The sequence below is a fragment of the Chiloscyllium punctatum genome, chromosome 20 (genome assembly GCF_047496795.1).
Source record: "Chiloscyllium punctatum isolate Juve2018m chromosome 20, sChiPun1.3, whole genome shotgun sequence".
NCBI classification, from domain to species: domain Eukaryota; kingdom Metazoa; phylum Chordata; class Chondrichthyes; order Orectolobiformes; family Hemiscylliidae; genus Chiloscyllium; species Chiloscyllium punctatum.
The window spans coordinates 74,533,374-74,548,962 of record NC_092758.1 but is presented as its reverse complement, the minus strand read 5'-3'; the positions used below and the strand labels follow the sequence as shown (position 1 = coordinate 74,548,962).

Here is a 15,589-nt window from a genome sequence, read left to right as displayed (position 1 = left end):
TCTAACTCTGTCAGTACTTCACTGTTAGAGGTACAGTACCACCTTTTGGCTGAGATGTTAAAAGAAGGAAAGCCCTATCTTCTGAAGTCAATGCAAAATATCGTCTCACACTATTTGAAGAAGAGCAGCAGAATTCAACCCAGTATCCTGACAAACATTTATCACTCAAGCAATGTCTAAAGCTGAATATCTTACTGCTGTGAGACCTAATGTTGCAAGTTAGATGTCACATCAATTGATATTGCAATTGTGATGACATACAGGGTGTTTAATTTTCTGTGTCATACTTTGGGATGATGTGAGGATGTGTTAGGCCCTCCCAAAATGCAAGTTCATGTTTTTCTTTGTTACCAGAGATCTATTGTAAGCTTCTTGTCATTACTCACACATTCTATTGATATGCAGCAGTGAAAGATTCACAGGCTGATTACATCTGACAGGTTGTAACATGCACACATTTTCCATGCCCACAACCATTTTCATATCAGCTGACTAGCCGGTAAGTCCAAGTTAGCAAAAGGGTTTTACAGGCTCCCGCAACCCACACAATAGGGTTGGGAAACGCATATCCACACACACATTGGATGGAAGCATCCTGCTCGAGGTCAACTCAGACTTCAGAGCTAAAACTCTGGGGTGGCACAGTGGCACAGTGGTTAGCACTGCTGCCTCGCAGCGCCAGAGACCCGGGTTCAATTCCCGCCTCAGGCGACTAACTGTGTGGAGTTTGCACGTTCTCCCCGTGTCTGCGTGGGTTTCCTCCGGGTGCTCTGGTTTCCTCCCACAGTCCAAAGATGTGCAGGTTAGGTGAATTGGCCATGCTAAATTGCCCTTAGTGTTAGGTGCAAGGTAAATGTATGGGAATGGGTGTGGGTGGATGCGTTTCGGCCGGTCAGTGTGGACTTGTTGGGCCGAAGGGCCTGTTTCCACACTGTAAGTAATCTAATCTAATCTAAAAACCCTAATCTTTCCTTACCAGGAGTGTTTGGAGTTTGGTTACTTACAATTACAAAGCAGTTACAACCATTTGCCAAAGAAGTCTATGAAGGTGTTTAGAAAGCTGAAAACATTATCTCATCATAGTTATAGCCTCTCAGTTCTGCTATCATCCACATCTTCTAATTACTGTTAGTTTTGGAATCACCCAGAAGTGGAAACATCCTCATGTGACCATCTCTCGGCTTACTTCAATTTTCACAGAATTTCTTTCCTCTGACACCAACAGTGCAGCCTGTTCTGATTATTCTGTACCCTGGGACACTTAAGGCCAAATCGCCTATACCCTGTAGAAGGTCAAAGGACATGTCTATTTGACTAGAGACTATTTTTCTCCTGAATCCAGCTGCAATAAAGTTCAAGCTGCCTTTTACACTACTGACTGTATAAACCCCTGCTATCTGTCTGTGATGGTCATTGATGTATGGGGAAGCCTGTAACCTGATCTCAAAATTGGCTTCCTTTGTGCCTCTACACGGCAATGTGAAACTATGCTTCCAGATTGAAATGCTATCTTTGGTCCCACTCCCTTTCATCTCAGAGGTAATTAGGTAATTTGCAGCAAAACTATTTAAAACCTGATAGCAAGAAGACTTTTTTGGGTGTTTGGGAAGTTCTAAGTCTGTTCGTGGTAAACTCAGAGATGTCTGCCATTGTTGCCAAGTGTAAAGATACCTCAAGATGGAAAAAGAAGAAAGGGCTGGGCCAAAGAAGACCGTCATGAGTGGGACACCACCTGGGCTGAACTGAAAATGATTGCAATGGACTGTGGCCTATAGCAGAATCTTGTTCTCTACTGTCCCAAGTGGCACTGGATCTAAGCAAATCTTCTACACTTCCTTCCACATTTTATAACCCATTTGCAACCACCTCATTTTTTGTTAACAGAAATAAGCAGACATGATGTGAGAATAATGTTTCAGCTGAGAAGTCCTAATGAGTTCATCCAGGTTCAAAAGATAGTATAGAAGACAAATGGAATATCAGCTTTTATTTCAAAGGTAAATGAATATTGAAGAAGGAAAATTTTGCCAAAATGATACAAGGCAGTAGTCAGACTGCAGTTAGAACTCTGAACAGTTTTGGGTTCCTTGTTTAAGGAAAGATATACTGGTATTGGAGGCAGTCCGTTTTTGCAAGATTCAAGATTCTTAAAGGACATACAAGATTCTTAAAGGACTTGACAGAGTAGACATAGAAAGGTTGCTTCCCTTTGTGAGGGAGTGTCTAGGAACAAAAGGCATAATTTCAGAGTGTATTTACAGCAGATGTAAGGAGGAATTTATTTTCTCAGAGGCAGTAAATCTGTGGAATTCTTTACTGCAGAGGGCTGTGGAGGCTGGGTCATTAAGTATATTCAAGGCTGAGATACACAGAGTTTTATATCAGTAAGGGAATTGGGAGTTTTGAGAAAAAGGCAGGAAAGCAGAGTCAAGAGTTATCAGATCAGTAGTGATTTCATTGACTGGCAGAGCAGACTTGATAGCTGAGAGACCAACTTCTGCTTTACTATCTTATAGTCTAAAAGAGGAGTCTCACCCATTGGGAACATAGAAAGCCAGTCGGGATATTATTACTGTCAGTGTGTATGATCTGTGATATTCAGTCCCTCATCTCTTCACTACTCACATCCACGCCATTTTGAAACTAAAACTCTTGTAGCAATGTAAGAGCTGCAATCATTCACAATCCAACCTTACTTACTGTTACCACAGCCCTCAGTATATCTTTGGATTTTATACATTTTTTAATGAACTGTTTCATTTGTGTCCTCAGTTTCTATCTATACATTAGAGAGAAGGTTTTGCAAGGTTTTATAGCGAACAGAATAATACTTCCTTTATCCTCATTGTGACAAACACTGGAAACAATTCGGATATTTAAAATCCACTGTGGGATTAGCTATTGTGAATTTGGACCAACTGAGCAAATATTTTAGCCAATGCATGACTCAATGGAGTGAGAATGCACCATGCATGATGCCAAATGATACAATAAAAGAATATGTCAGCATTAAAGAACAATCATGTGCTCTAGAATTATTGTTTGGATCAAGGGCAGAACTGTAAGAACTTTGCCATCTCTGCATTGTTATGAAATGGTTGCTGCTTCACAGCAAGTCAGAAGTGACAGTATAATTCTGTTACAAGCTCTGAGCATAGTCTCGGAAGAGAACAATGTGAGGGTCCTCTGGACCAGACAGTTTCACCCTCCTTAACACACTGCACTGCCATTCACAATCTGAAGGCTTGTGCAGATCTGGATCTTGGCCATGATAGCTCAGTTGGGAGCCACAAGTAAATTGATGTGCCACAGAGAGTTCTGCAGTTTCAGGTTACAAAATGAACAGATTAATGCTCTTCTAAGAATTTCAAGAATGCTTTTGAAATAGAGTTTTATGCAATTCCAGCCTGTCTTTACTCCAAGCCAGAAAGAATTTTCATTTATATAGTGCCCTGCCAAAATGCCGATGAAGTACTTTTTGAAGTGCAGTCACTATTTTCATGTAGTAAATTCAGAAAGAAATTTGCACACATAGAGGGCCTTCTAGAAAATTAAAACTTCTTTCTTTAAGATCTAACAGTAAAGTTCAGCAAAATAGGCCCCAGTTCCAAACCAAAATCTATTTTTCTTTTCATGTTTTGCAAGCTGAGACATCAGGGTGGATGATCCAAAAAGAACATTGCCACAATTGTATCAGATACTACATTGACAAGCAGTGATAGTAGGATTTGTTTTACTGCCTGGTACAGGGGTGTACAGCTATATATATGGAAGATGAAAATTTATTGGACACAGATAAGTACAAACAAAGAGCTGGCAAGCATGACTCATTAGCAGTGACAGTCACTCAATCTGCTTTGGAGATGTGACCTGTTTTACAGCATGCCACTCTTAGACATAAACACAGCTCCATATGTTTAAGTGGATTTGCAATTTAGCTGCCTGTTACTGATCATAAATGTCTCTCCTGATATTTGCCTGATTTTGACAGCGACATTCAGGAATGCAGAAACACTGATCCAAGAACCTCCTGTCAGTGAGTGTGTTACATGAGATGTGAAGATAATGAATCACTCTCTTACCCAAATCCATTTGTGTTGGAATCTCCACAGCTCTCTAACAAACTACACCCATTACGGTTGGAGAAAGATAAAGGAGGTTTCTGATTAGCAGAGAACCACAGAGAATGCACTCTTTGAATCTTGTGAAATCAAGCAGATTGAAGGCAACAACAAATTAATCTCACGTGGGATGAAATTAGTCATAGACAATGCAGATGACAGTGCCTACATTATCATGTTCAATTTTAACTCCACTATTATCTAAAGACATATACATAGTTTGGACTGAGGTGTGCTACAATGTTGCTACTGAAAACCCTAGGTTAAAGCATCCAAGTTGAGAAAGAGTAATTGGGAAGGCACAGATTAATTTCACAGGGAAATGTAACATTGGCTCCACTAACCCCAACCTTCCCCTCCTGTCCTCAATAGCCCAGTAAAAAGACAGTTCAGGTACAGTCAGCTTTTTAAAATGTTGCTGCAATGAGCAAGTCAATTAAAAACATCCATGCATTTTTTACATCAGTCCCTGTTTGGACACACCTTCAAGGCAGGTGAGACTTGAACCCGGGCCCTCTATCTTAGAAGTAGGCACATTACCACTGCACCTCAAGAACCCATGGCTTTATACAGCTAGGCATAGTGTTAGCAAGCTGATAGTGGGACAGCCCCCTCAAGCACAATCTGATTGGCTGGCAGCTGAATGTCCCAGAAACTACAGAATTCAGGATAGGACAGGGGTGGAACTGCAAGCAAGCCCAAGGAGAAGGAGCCTGAAGGAGCAAGGTTAAAAAGTACATTTTAGGTATGGAAGGGATGAGAGACAATCAGGAAGGGAAAGGCTGGGGCTGTAATGTTATGGAGCCCAGGAGTAGGAGGCCCAAAGGAGCAGTACCATCTATAGGATGTTGTGCCCCCTGATGTGCATACAGCTCCCTCAAAGAAGTTAATATAGTTTGGACAAGTTAAGTGAGTAAGCAATGCATGTCAGGCAAAGTATAAGAAAAACATGAGGTTATCTCTTTTGGTAGCAACAATAGGAAGGTGGATTATTTAAATGGCGATAGATTGGGAAAGGGGAAGGTGCAATAAGAGCTAGGTTTGTTTGTTCCCCTGTCGCTGAAAGTAAGCATGTGGTTGCAGGAGGCAGTGAAGAAGACAAATAGTGTGTTAGCCTTCATAGTGAGAGGACAGAGGTACAGTAGCAGTGATGTCTTGCTGCAGTTGGGATAGGGCCTTGGTGAGATCATATCTAGAGTGTTGTTTGCAGTTTTGGCCTCTTTATCTGAGGAAGAATATTCAGGTTATGGAGTGAGTGCAATGAAACTTCAACAGGCTAATTCTTGGAATGGCAGGGCTGATGTATGAAAAGAGACTGGATTAGTCAGATTATATTCACTGGAGTTTAGAGAATTGAAGGTGGGGGATCTCCTAGAAATCTATAAATCCTAACAGGACAAGACAGGGTAACAAGAGGAAGGATAGTCCCAAAGATCAGCATGTCCAGAACCAAGGATCACAACTTAAGGATACAGAGTAGGCCATTTAGGACTGAGATGAGTCGTCCTGAGAATTCTTTGCCCTAGAAAGTGGTTGAGACCAAATATTGAATGTTTTCAAGAAGGTTTTAGATATAATTCTTAGGGTTAAAGGGATCAGAGGGTATGGGGAGAAAGCAAGAAGTTCTGAGTTGGATGACCAACCATAATTATATTGAATAGTGGAGGAGGCTCAAATGGCCGAATGGCCTACTCCTGCTCCTATTTTCTGTATTTTATGCTTCTAATTCTATTTCTATTACTCTAATCTCCCTTGCTGGCTTTTAGTTAAAACACAGACTGGCCTCCGTTATTCACCTTCATTAGTGGCACATCTGCTTGTGATGGCGGTTGAAACAGACCCATTTATTGACCAGTTCAAGGCCGTCAAAGGCCTATGGGCAAATAGGTTTACAAATGCCTTACCCACCAGGAGGGTAGCACAATTATCTAGCCAGTTATCCTGTTTTACTTGCTCCCACATGTAAACACAGCAGTAGGGTTGGAGCATAACACTCAGTCCGTGGTCAATTGAGAACACTTGATTCGGTGATATGAAAGCAGTTCTTTTCCAAATCCTTATTGTAAGGATACATTATAGTAAGGGGAGAAAATTAAGAGAAGGAAAACTGAGGTGTGGGAAAATAAGGAGGAGAGATTGAAGGAGGCATGACTGATCAAGGGGAAAGGAGGCATGACTAATTGAGGAGGACAGATTGAGGGAAGATGAACTGAGGGAGGGGACATTGTAGAAGAACAGTCTGAGGGAGGGAAGACCATTGGAAAGGAGGCTGATGAGATGTGGCTGAGGAAGTGGATACTGAGCTGAAAGCAAAGCATAAAAACAAGATCACTCTGATACTCAGGGAGAGAAACGAAGTATTGAAATGGAGGAAAGAGTTCATGGTCTGAAGATGTTGACCTCACTATTCAGTCCAGAATTGCCTCACTAGAATTCAGGTGCTTTTCAGATACCTTTCCTCCAGCATGTGTTCGGCTTTCGCCGGAGCAGATGCTGTGTACCCATGGTCATATTGGTCCCGTGTGATCACTTTTGGGGTTGAGTGGAATTTTCCAGCAATTTTCCTGAACTAAACTAAGATTTTTTTTCTCATCTTGCTTTCGTTTTGTGTTCCCAGGAAATAAATGATGAGTTGCTGAAGGAAGAGGAAGGTTCAGAAAAACAGGTAAATAAGTGGAAGTCATCATAGTTACAAATTGTACCATGCTTGTGTGGAATATAATTTTATGGTTATATTTTTTTAATGTGTTTTATTAAAAATAGCAAGAACGGAATCCTTTCACCTTCGTTGTTCTTACTCAGCAGCACTCCCATTTAAAGTGATTCTAGTTGCTGTATGTTGAGGATGAAAATTCTTGTGAGAAAAGCAGCTGAAATCAATTCATTGAGTAGCAAGAATCTTGTTAGAGTGATACTAAATGGAGGGATATGAATGACATTGAAAGGTGAGAGAAAGGGATATAAATGGATGGCAAGGACAGCATATAAGCTAGCAATGATGATGAAAGTGAAGTGGGAATATATGGAAAGAAAAAAGAATTGAAAGAAGGCACAAGTTGGGAAAAACACCTTGGGGTGGACAGAAGTGTCACTATTAACTGGAAGGGAATGGAAAGGAACAATGCATACACTAAATAAGGAGGGGAAAGGGTTTCAAATAGAGCTGAGGGAGTTAGAGGGAGTAAGAATGCAAAAGTGCCAACTTGAAATGGAGGGAGAAGGCAGAGTAACTGATTAGTTTCAATTTGTTCCCAGTTAAGTGTTTATGTACAAAAATAAAAATTGCTGGAAAATCGCAGCAGCTCTGGTAGCATCGATGGAGAGAAATCAGAGATAATGTTTCAGGTCCAGTGACCCTTCTTCAGAACTGACGGTAGTGAGGAAAAGTTAGTTTTAGAACATAGAACATAGAAAGATACAGCGCAGTACAGGCCCTTTGGCCCTCGATGTTGCGCCGATCCAAGCCCACCTAACCTACACTAGCCCACTATCCTCCATATGCCTATCCAAATGCCCGTTTAAATACCCATAAAGAGGGAGAGTCCACCACTGCTACTGGCAGGGCATTCCATGCACTCACGACTCGCTGAGTAAAGAATCTACCCCTACCTACCATCCCTTAATTTAAAGCTATGCCCCCTCATAATAGCTGACTCCATATGTGGAAAAAGGTTCACATGGTCAACCCTATCTAAACCCCTAATCATCTTGTACACCTCTATCAAGTCACCCCAAACCTTCTTTTCTCCAATGAAAACAGCCCCAAGTGCCTCAGCCTTTCCTCATACGATCTTCCTACCATACCAGGCAACATCCTGGTAAACCTCCTCTGCACCCGTTCCAGTGCCTCCACATCCTTTCTATAGTATGGCGACCAAAACTGCACACAATATTCCAGATGCGGCCGCACCAGAGACTTATACAACTGCAACATGACCTCAGGACTCCGGAACTCAATTCCTCTCCCAATAAAAGCCAGTACGCCATATGCCTTCTTCACCGCACTATTTACCTGGGTGGCAACTTTCAGAGATCTGTGTACATGGACACCAAGATCCCTCTGCTCATCCACACTACCAAGTATCCGACCATTAGCCCAGTACCCCATCTTTTTGTTACTCATACCAAAGTGAATCACCTCACACTTACCCACATTGAACTCCATTTGCCATCTTTCTGCCCAGCTCTGCAGCTTATCTATATCCCGTTATAACCTTAAACATCCTTCCTCACTGTCAACAACTCCACCGACTTTCGTATCATCCGCAAACTTGCTCACCCAACCTTCTAGCCCCTCCTCCAGGTCATTTATAAAAATGACAAACAGCAATGGTCCCAAAACAGATCCTTGTGGAACACCGCTAGTAACTGCACTTAAGGAGGTGGATGAGGGTAAAGCGGTAGATGTGGTGTATATGGATTTTAGTAAGGCGTTTGATTAGGTTCCCCATGGTAGGCTACTGCAAAAAATATGGAGGTATAGCATTGAGGGTGAGTTGGAGGTTTGGATTTGGAATTGGCTGGCTGGAAGAAGACAGAGGGTAGTAGTTGATGGTAAAGGTTCATCTTGGAGTGCAGTTACTAGCGGTGTTCCGCAAGGATCTGTTTTGGGACCATTGCTGTATGTCATTTTTATAAATGACCTGGAGGAGGGGCTAGAAGGTTGGGTGAGCAAGTTTGCGGATGATACGAAAGTCGGTGGAGTTGTTGACAGTGAGAAAGGATGTGTCAGGTTACAGCGGAATATACATAAGATTAGATTAGATTAGATTAGATTACTTACAGTGTGGAAACAGGCCCTTCGGCCCAACAAGTCCACACCGCCCCGCCGAAGCGCAACCCACCCATACCCCTACATCTACCCCTTACCTACACTACGGGCAATTTATGATGGCCAATTCACCTGACCTGCACATCTTTGGACTGTGGGAGGAAACCGGAGCACCCGGAGGATACCCACGCAGACATAAGCTGCAGAGTTGGGCAGAAAGGTGGCAAATGGAGTTCAATGTGGGTAAGTGTGAGGTGATTCACTTTGGTATGAGTAACAAAAAGATGGGGTACTGGGCTAATGGTCGGATACTTGGTAGTGTTGATGAGCAGAGGGATCCTGGTGTCCATGTACACAGATCTCTGAAAGTTGCCACCCAGGTAAATAGTGCGGTGAAGAAGGCATATGGCGTACTGGCTCTTATTGGTAGAGGAATTGAGTTCCGGAGTCCTGAGGTCATGTTGCAGTTGTATAAGACTCTGCTGCGGCCGCATCTGGAATATTGTGTGCAGTTTTGGTCGCCATACTATAGGAAGGATGTGGAGGCACTGGAACGGGTGCAGAAGAGGTTTACCAGGATGTTGCCTGGTATGGTAGGAAGATCGTATGAGGAAAGGCTAAGGCACTTGGGGCTGTTTTCATTGGAGAAAAGAAGGTTTAGGGGTGACTTGATAGAGGTGTACAAGATGATTAGGGGTTTAGATAGGGTTGACCATGAGAACCTTTTTCCACGTATGGAGTCAGCTATTACTAGGGGGCATAGCTTTAAATTAAGAGGTGGTAAGAATAGGACAGATGTTAAAGGTAGATTCTTTCCTCAGCGAGTCGTGAGTTCATGGAATGCCCTGCCAGTAGCAGTGGTGGACTCTTCCTCTTTATGGGTATTTAAACGGGCATTGGATAGGCATATGGAGGATAGTGGGCTAGTGTAGGTTAGGTGGGCTTGGATCGGCGCAACATCGAGGGCCAAACTGCGCTGTATTTTTTTCTATGTTTCTATGTTTCTGAGATGAACCTTTACCATCAACTACTACCCTCTGTCTTCTTCCAGCCAGCTAATTCCTAATCCAAACCTCCAACTCATCCTCAATGCCATACCTCCGTATTTATTGCAGTAGACTATCATGGGGAACCTTATCAAACGCCTTACTAAAATCCATATTCACCACATCTACCACTTTACCCTCGTCCACCTCCTTAGTCACCTTCTCAAAGAATTCAATAAGGTTTGTGAGGCATGATCTGCCCTTCACAAAACCATGCTGACTATCCTTGCTCACATTATTCCTCTCCAGATGTTCATAAATCCTATCCCTTACAATTCTCTCTAAGACTTTGCCCACAACAGAAGTGAGGCTCACCGGCCTATAGTTACTAGGGTTATCTCTACTCCCCTTCTTGAACAAGGGAACCACATTTGCTATCCTCCAGTCTTCTGGCACTATTCCTGTAGACAACGAGGACATAAAAATCAAGGCCAATGGCTCTGCAATCTCCTCCCTTGCTTCCCAGAGAATCCTAGGATAAATGCCATCAGGCCCAGGGGACTTATCTATTTTCACCCTTTCCAGAATTTCCAACACCTCTTCCCTACATACCTCAAAGCCGTCCATTCTAATTAATTGTGACTCAGTATTCACATTGGCAACAATGTCCTGTTCCTCAGTGAACACTGACGAAAAGAATTCATTCAGTGTCTCCCCAATCTCTTCAGCCTCCACACGCAACTTCCCACTACTATCCTTGACTGGACCTATTCCTACCCTAGTCATTCTTTTATTCCTGAGATGCAGAAGATAGGGTGGGGGTGGGGGTGGGGGAGGGATAAGTGGCTTGTGGCGGCCAAGCATTAATAACGACGTCGCTTTTTGATCCTTCGATGTGACTACCCATTGTTAGCCACAAATGGTCTTCATCAACAGTCATTCATTCTCCACTCCCTTGTCTGTCCAACTATTCTTCTCTCTTTTGGACTCCATCTCCACCTATCACTTACTCCTCACTCCTTCTCCCTCACTCTATCTTTTGCATAAAAACCAACATTTTCCTAGCTACCATCAGTTCTAAAGATGAGTTACTGGACCTGAAATGTTAGCTCTGATTTCTCTCCACAGATGCTGCCAGACCTGCTGAAAATTTCCAGCAATTTCTGTTTTTCTTGCTAATTTCCAACAATGGCAGCTTTTTTCATTTTTTATTGAGGTATTTATGGAGATTGTGTCAGTTAGTCAAGTGGGTTCAAACTTCAGTTGAGGAGTTGAAAACAACCTTGGCTGAAATGTAGCAAACATGGAGAATGCTGTAGAAACTCAGCAGGTCTGGCAGCATCTATGGAGACAGAAACAGAGTTAACATTTCAAGTCCGGTATGACTCTTCAGAAAAGTCTGTAGTATAGTGTATACAGTAATCTCTATTAGCACAAAGTTCTCTGTAGCCTACTCAGTGAACTATAATACACAGCACTCACATCAAATAAACTGTAATGCACAGTCCCCTCCATTACACCCAGGGAATAATAAAATACAATACTCTTTAGAACATCCAGTGAGTCGTAACACACCGTTCTCTCTATTAAACCCAGTAAGTTTTAAAATGCAGTGCTCTATTACACCCCATAAGTTATGATATGCAGTAGTCTCTATTAAACCAAGTAAACTGTAATACGCAATGTTCAGTATAATACCCAGAAGGTAAGACAGTGTTCCCTATTGCACCAAGTGAACTGTAATACAGAAAATTCAATTTTACAAAACTAGCAGTAAGAAACATCTCTCTCTATTGCAGTCTGTGATCTGTACTACATAGTGCTGACTATTACACTTACTGACATAATAACATATGGTCTAATTCACTCAGTGAACTGCAATGCACAGTCTGTCACACCCAGTGAATGGTAATAAGCAGTGCTGACCATTACAGCCAGGGAATTGCAAGACACTGTGATTCTATTAAGCACAATAAGCTGTAATAAACAGTTTTTTTTATTATTCCCAGTGAACCACAATAAATAGTACTCTTTATTACGCCCAATGAACTATAATACACATTGCCATCAATCTACCAAGTGAGCTGTGATATATCATGCTCTCTATCACACCACATGACACAGTTTCTCTATTATACCCAGTGAGCTGTAATACACATTGCCATCAATTATGCACAGTGCGCTATTGCACACAATAAGCTATAATACACATTTCCTCTGTTTCAGTGAACCTTAATACACAGTGCTCTCTATTACAATTAGTGAACTGTAATAAACCGTGCTCTCTATTACAGCCAGTGTGTTCTCTGTTACAGTGTGTTCTCTGTTACACCCAGTGCTCTGTATTACACAATGCTCTCTATTATATTCCGTGATCTGTATTAAACAGTACTCTATTACATGCAGTAAGCTGTATTACACAGTGCTCTTTAATACACTCAGTGAGTTGTATTACACAATGCTCTTTATTTTCATGCCTCAATAGCACAGGTCATTCTGCTATAACACGTGTTTCATTAACACACATTCGCTATAACACAATTGACAAATTGGGGACACATTTTCTAAAGCACGAAGTTTTAACATGTATAACGTGATTCCAGCCCGATTAATTTAAATGGTGCTACTATTACATGATTTTCTTATAACATGGGATTGCATGAGAACAGAACTAACATATAATAACAACCGGCTGTGCTGGAAATCAAGGTTCAATATTTCTTAAATTGACATTTGAAAAGATTTTTGAAAGTACGAAGAATTCCCATGATAAAGCTATCTTTTTGGTCCAAGTTGATGGGAAACAGAGTATATTTTCATTATGAACCATTGGCATATATCTTCTCTCATTAAAAGTCTAATCTCTGTATAAATTCCCCATTACACAAACAAACACACATCCAGACAAAAAAAAAAGAACATGGATTATCGTTGGTGGGAAAATGTGGGAAAGAAGTTCAGTGGTTTCAGTTCTCATTGATGCTGAGATGGTTCTTATGATTTCTGTTCTGTTCAGAATGCGGTTTCTCAATCATCCTTTTCAGGATGTTTCCAGTGATTTGCAACAGGCACAGGGTGGCCAGTTCAATTATAAAAGGCTTATATTAATTAAAAGTCACAGCTTGCAGCAACGACTGAAGGAAGGAATTTTTTTTCTTCAGGTTTAAAGTAGCTGACTACAGAAAACATGGAGAGAGCTCTTAACCTGATGATGGTCTGAAGACTTCTCTGTATCTTGTTCACAGCCCCAAGCTGTTCAGCTATTAGTGAACCAATCACATAATTCTTGATAGGTAGGAGACCTTTGTCATTGGCTTATGGACCAGTTACCAATCAGTAACTTGGTGTCAACCAAATTCCATTTGCACAAACCCTTCAACACCAGTTCATCTGCAACATCTGCTATATCTGCTATATTTGCTGTGCAAATAATGTTCACAATGAGGTTTTCTTTGAAACCCATTCATGGGATGTGGGCATCACTAGCTTGTCTCGAATTTATTGCCATCCCTAGTCGCTCTTGAGAAGGTGGTGGTGAGCTGCTTTAGTATCAGGTATCAAGTTGCTTGCTTTCAAACCATGCAGTAATCCCTGAAATCCCTGGTTTCCAAAATTTTTTTTCCACTTCAGGCTACAATTTAAAAAACTCAAAAGTTTAAAGATATGGACTTTACATGCCTGTTGAAAGCTTGAAATGCCAATTAAAAAAAAGAGTTCTGACGAAGTGTACCTGGACCCAAAATGTTAAGTCTGATTTCTCTCCACAGATGCTGCTAGACCTGCTGAGATTTTCCAGCACTTTCTGTTTTTTTTTCAAAAGATGTGCTTTGTTACAAAATATGTGATACACTAACAATATGACACAAACTTATATCCATTAATTTGTGCTCCCTTGTTATACAGTCTTCTCATCATTTATACCTTTAACTTTTACCCAAAATTTTACACTTGGGACAATGCATCTATTATATGATCTTTTCCAGTAATATGATTAATCTTTACATTAAATAGTTACAACAAAATACTTCATCTGAAGAGCTTTAAACTTTTCAGTGAAGGCCAGTAGATTATAATCAGTGTCAATTAATATTCCTTATTTCTGTGTCAGACATAGACTTCAAAAAGTTGAAGAACCAATAATAATCCCAAAATCTCTTCTTCCACAGTAGAGTACTTCTTCTGGTACTGGTTTAGTTTCTTAGAAAAGTGCCCCACTGGCTTCTTTATTCTGGACTCCTCATCATAATACAAGATAACATCCACACTTAAGTCATTAGCTTCAGTTGTCATTTTGAAAGATCTAGAATGTGGCACGGTGGCTCAGTGGTTAGCACTGCTGCCTCACACCACCAGTGACCCAGGTTCGATTCCAAACCTGAGCAACTGTCTATATGGAGTTTGTACATTCTTCCTGAGTCTCCGTGGGTTTCTGCTGGGTGCTCCAGTTTCCTCCCACAGTCCAAGGATGTTAGATGGATCCGTCATGCTCAATTGTCCCATTGTGTCCAGGGATGTAGCAAGGTAGGTGGATTAGCCATGGGAAATACAGGGTTTCAGGGATAGGTCTCGATGGGAAGCTCTTCGGGGCATTGTTGTGGACTCTATGGACCGAATCAGCCTCATTTCTGATAAAGAGCTTTTACCCGAAACATCGATTCTCCTGCTCCTCGGATGTTGCCTGACCTGCTGTGCTTTTCTAGCACCACACTCTCAACTCTGTGGAGAATGTGCTGCTTCTGCACTGCAGGAATTCTATAATCTATAGAAAAATCCCGACAGCCAACAGTGGAGGTTCATGAGAATGGTCCCAGGAGTGAAAAGTTTAACAAATGGCAAACTTTTGAGGACTCTGGATTTATACTGGAGTTTCAAAGGATGAGGGGGGGGAATCTAATTGAAACATACAGAATACTGAATGGCCTGGACAGAGTACATGTTAGGAAGATATTTCCATTGGTGGGAGAGACTGGGACCTGAGGGCATAGCCTTAGTGTAAAGTAGACCTTTTATAACAGAGATAAGGAGAAACTTCTTCAGCCAGAAAGTGGTGAATCTATGGAATTAATTGCCACAGAAGACTGTGGAGGCCAGGTCATTGAGTATATTTAAAACTGAGATAGGTAAGTTCTTGAGTATCAAGGGGATCAAGTGTTATGGGAATAAAGCGAAAGAATGGAGTTGAAAAACTTAAGGCGTGATTGAATGGTGGAGAAGACTCGATGGGCTGAATGACCTAATTTCCGTTACAATGTCTTATGGATCATTTGTTAAGATTAGCTTTAGCTTCTCAAAGTCTGCCTGGCTATGTCACTTTTATTTGTTTGTACTGAAATTATGCACAAATTTCCAGTAAAATCCAAACATTCCAAAAACTCTCATGATTTCTCCTTTAGGTTTAAGAACAGGGAGTTCTATTTGAGCCTTCACTTTTGCTGTCCTTGATACACTTGCCCTTCTTCAACAAGATGTTCCAGGTAAGTTACTCTTGCTTTTCCAAATTAACTTTTGGCTAAATCTTTCACAAAACCAGCCAACTGTGATTGCTTAAACAGGTCTTTGACTTGTTTCACATGCTCTTTTCATGTGTGACCCCAACATTGTCTAAGTAAATTGCATTGTTACAAAACTTTGCTGCAACTTGATTCATAAATTTCTGGAATGTAGCTGGGGTGTTCGATACCTTAATGTCATCACTCAACATTGATATGAAC

The 15,589-nt window shown here is 41.4% G+C and overlaps 1 protein-coding gene across 2 annotated transcripts in view; it reads right to left on the bottom strand.

Annotated features, from left to right (window-relative positions):
• LOC140492200 (kazal-type serine protease inhibitor domain-containing protein 1-like) overlaps nt 1–15,589 on the bottom strand; it is a 50,184-nt gene that overhangs the window by 15,277 nt on the left and 19,318 nt on the right. The gene's annotated exons all lie outside the window — the stretch shown is intronic.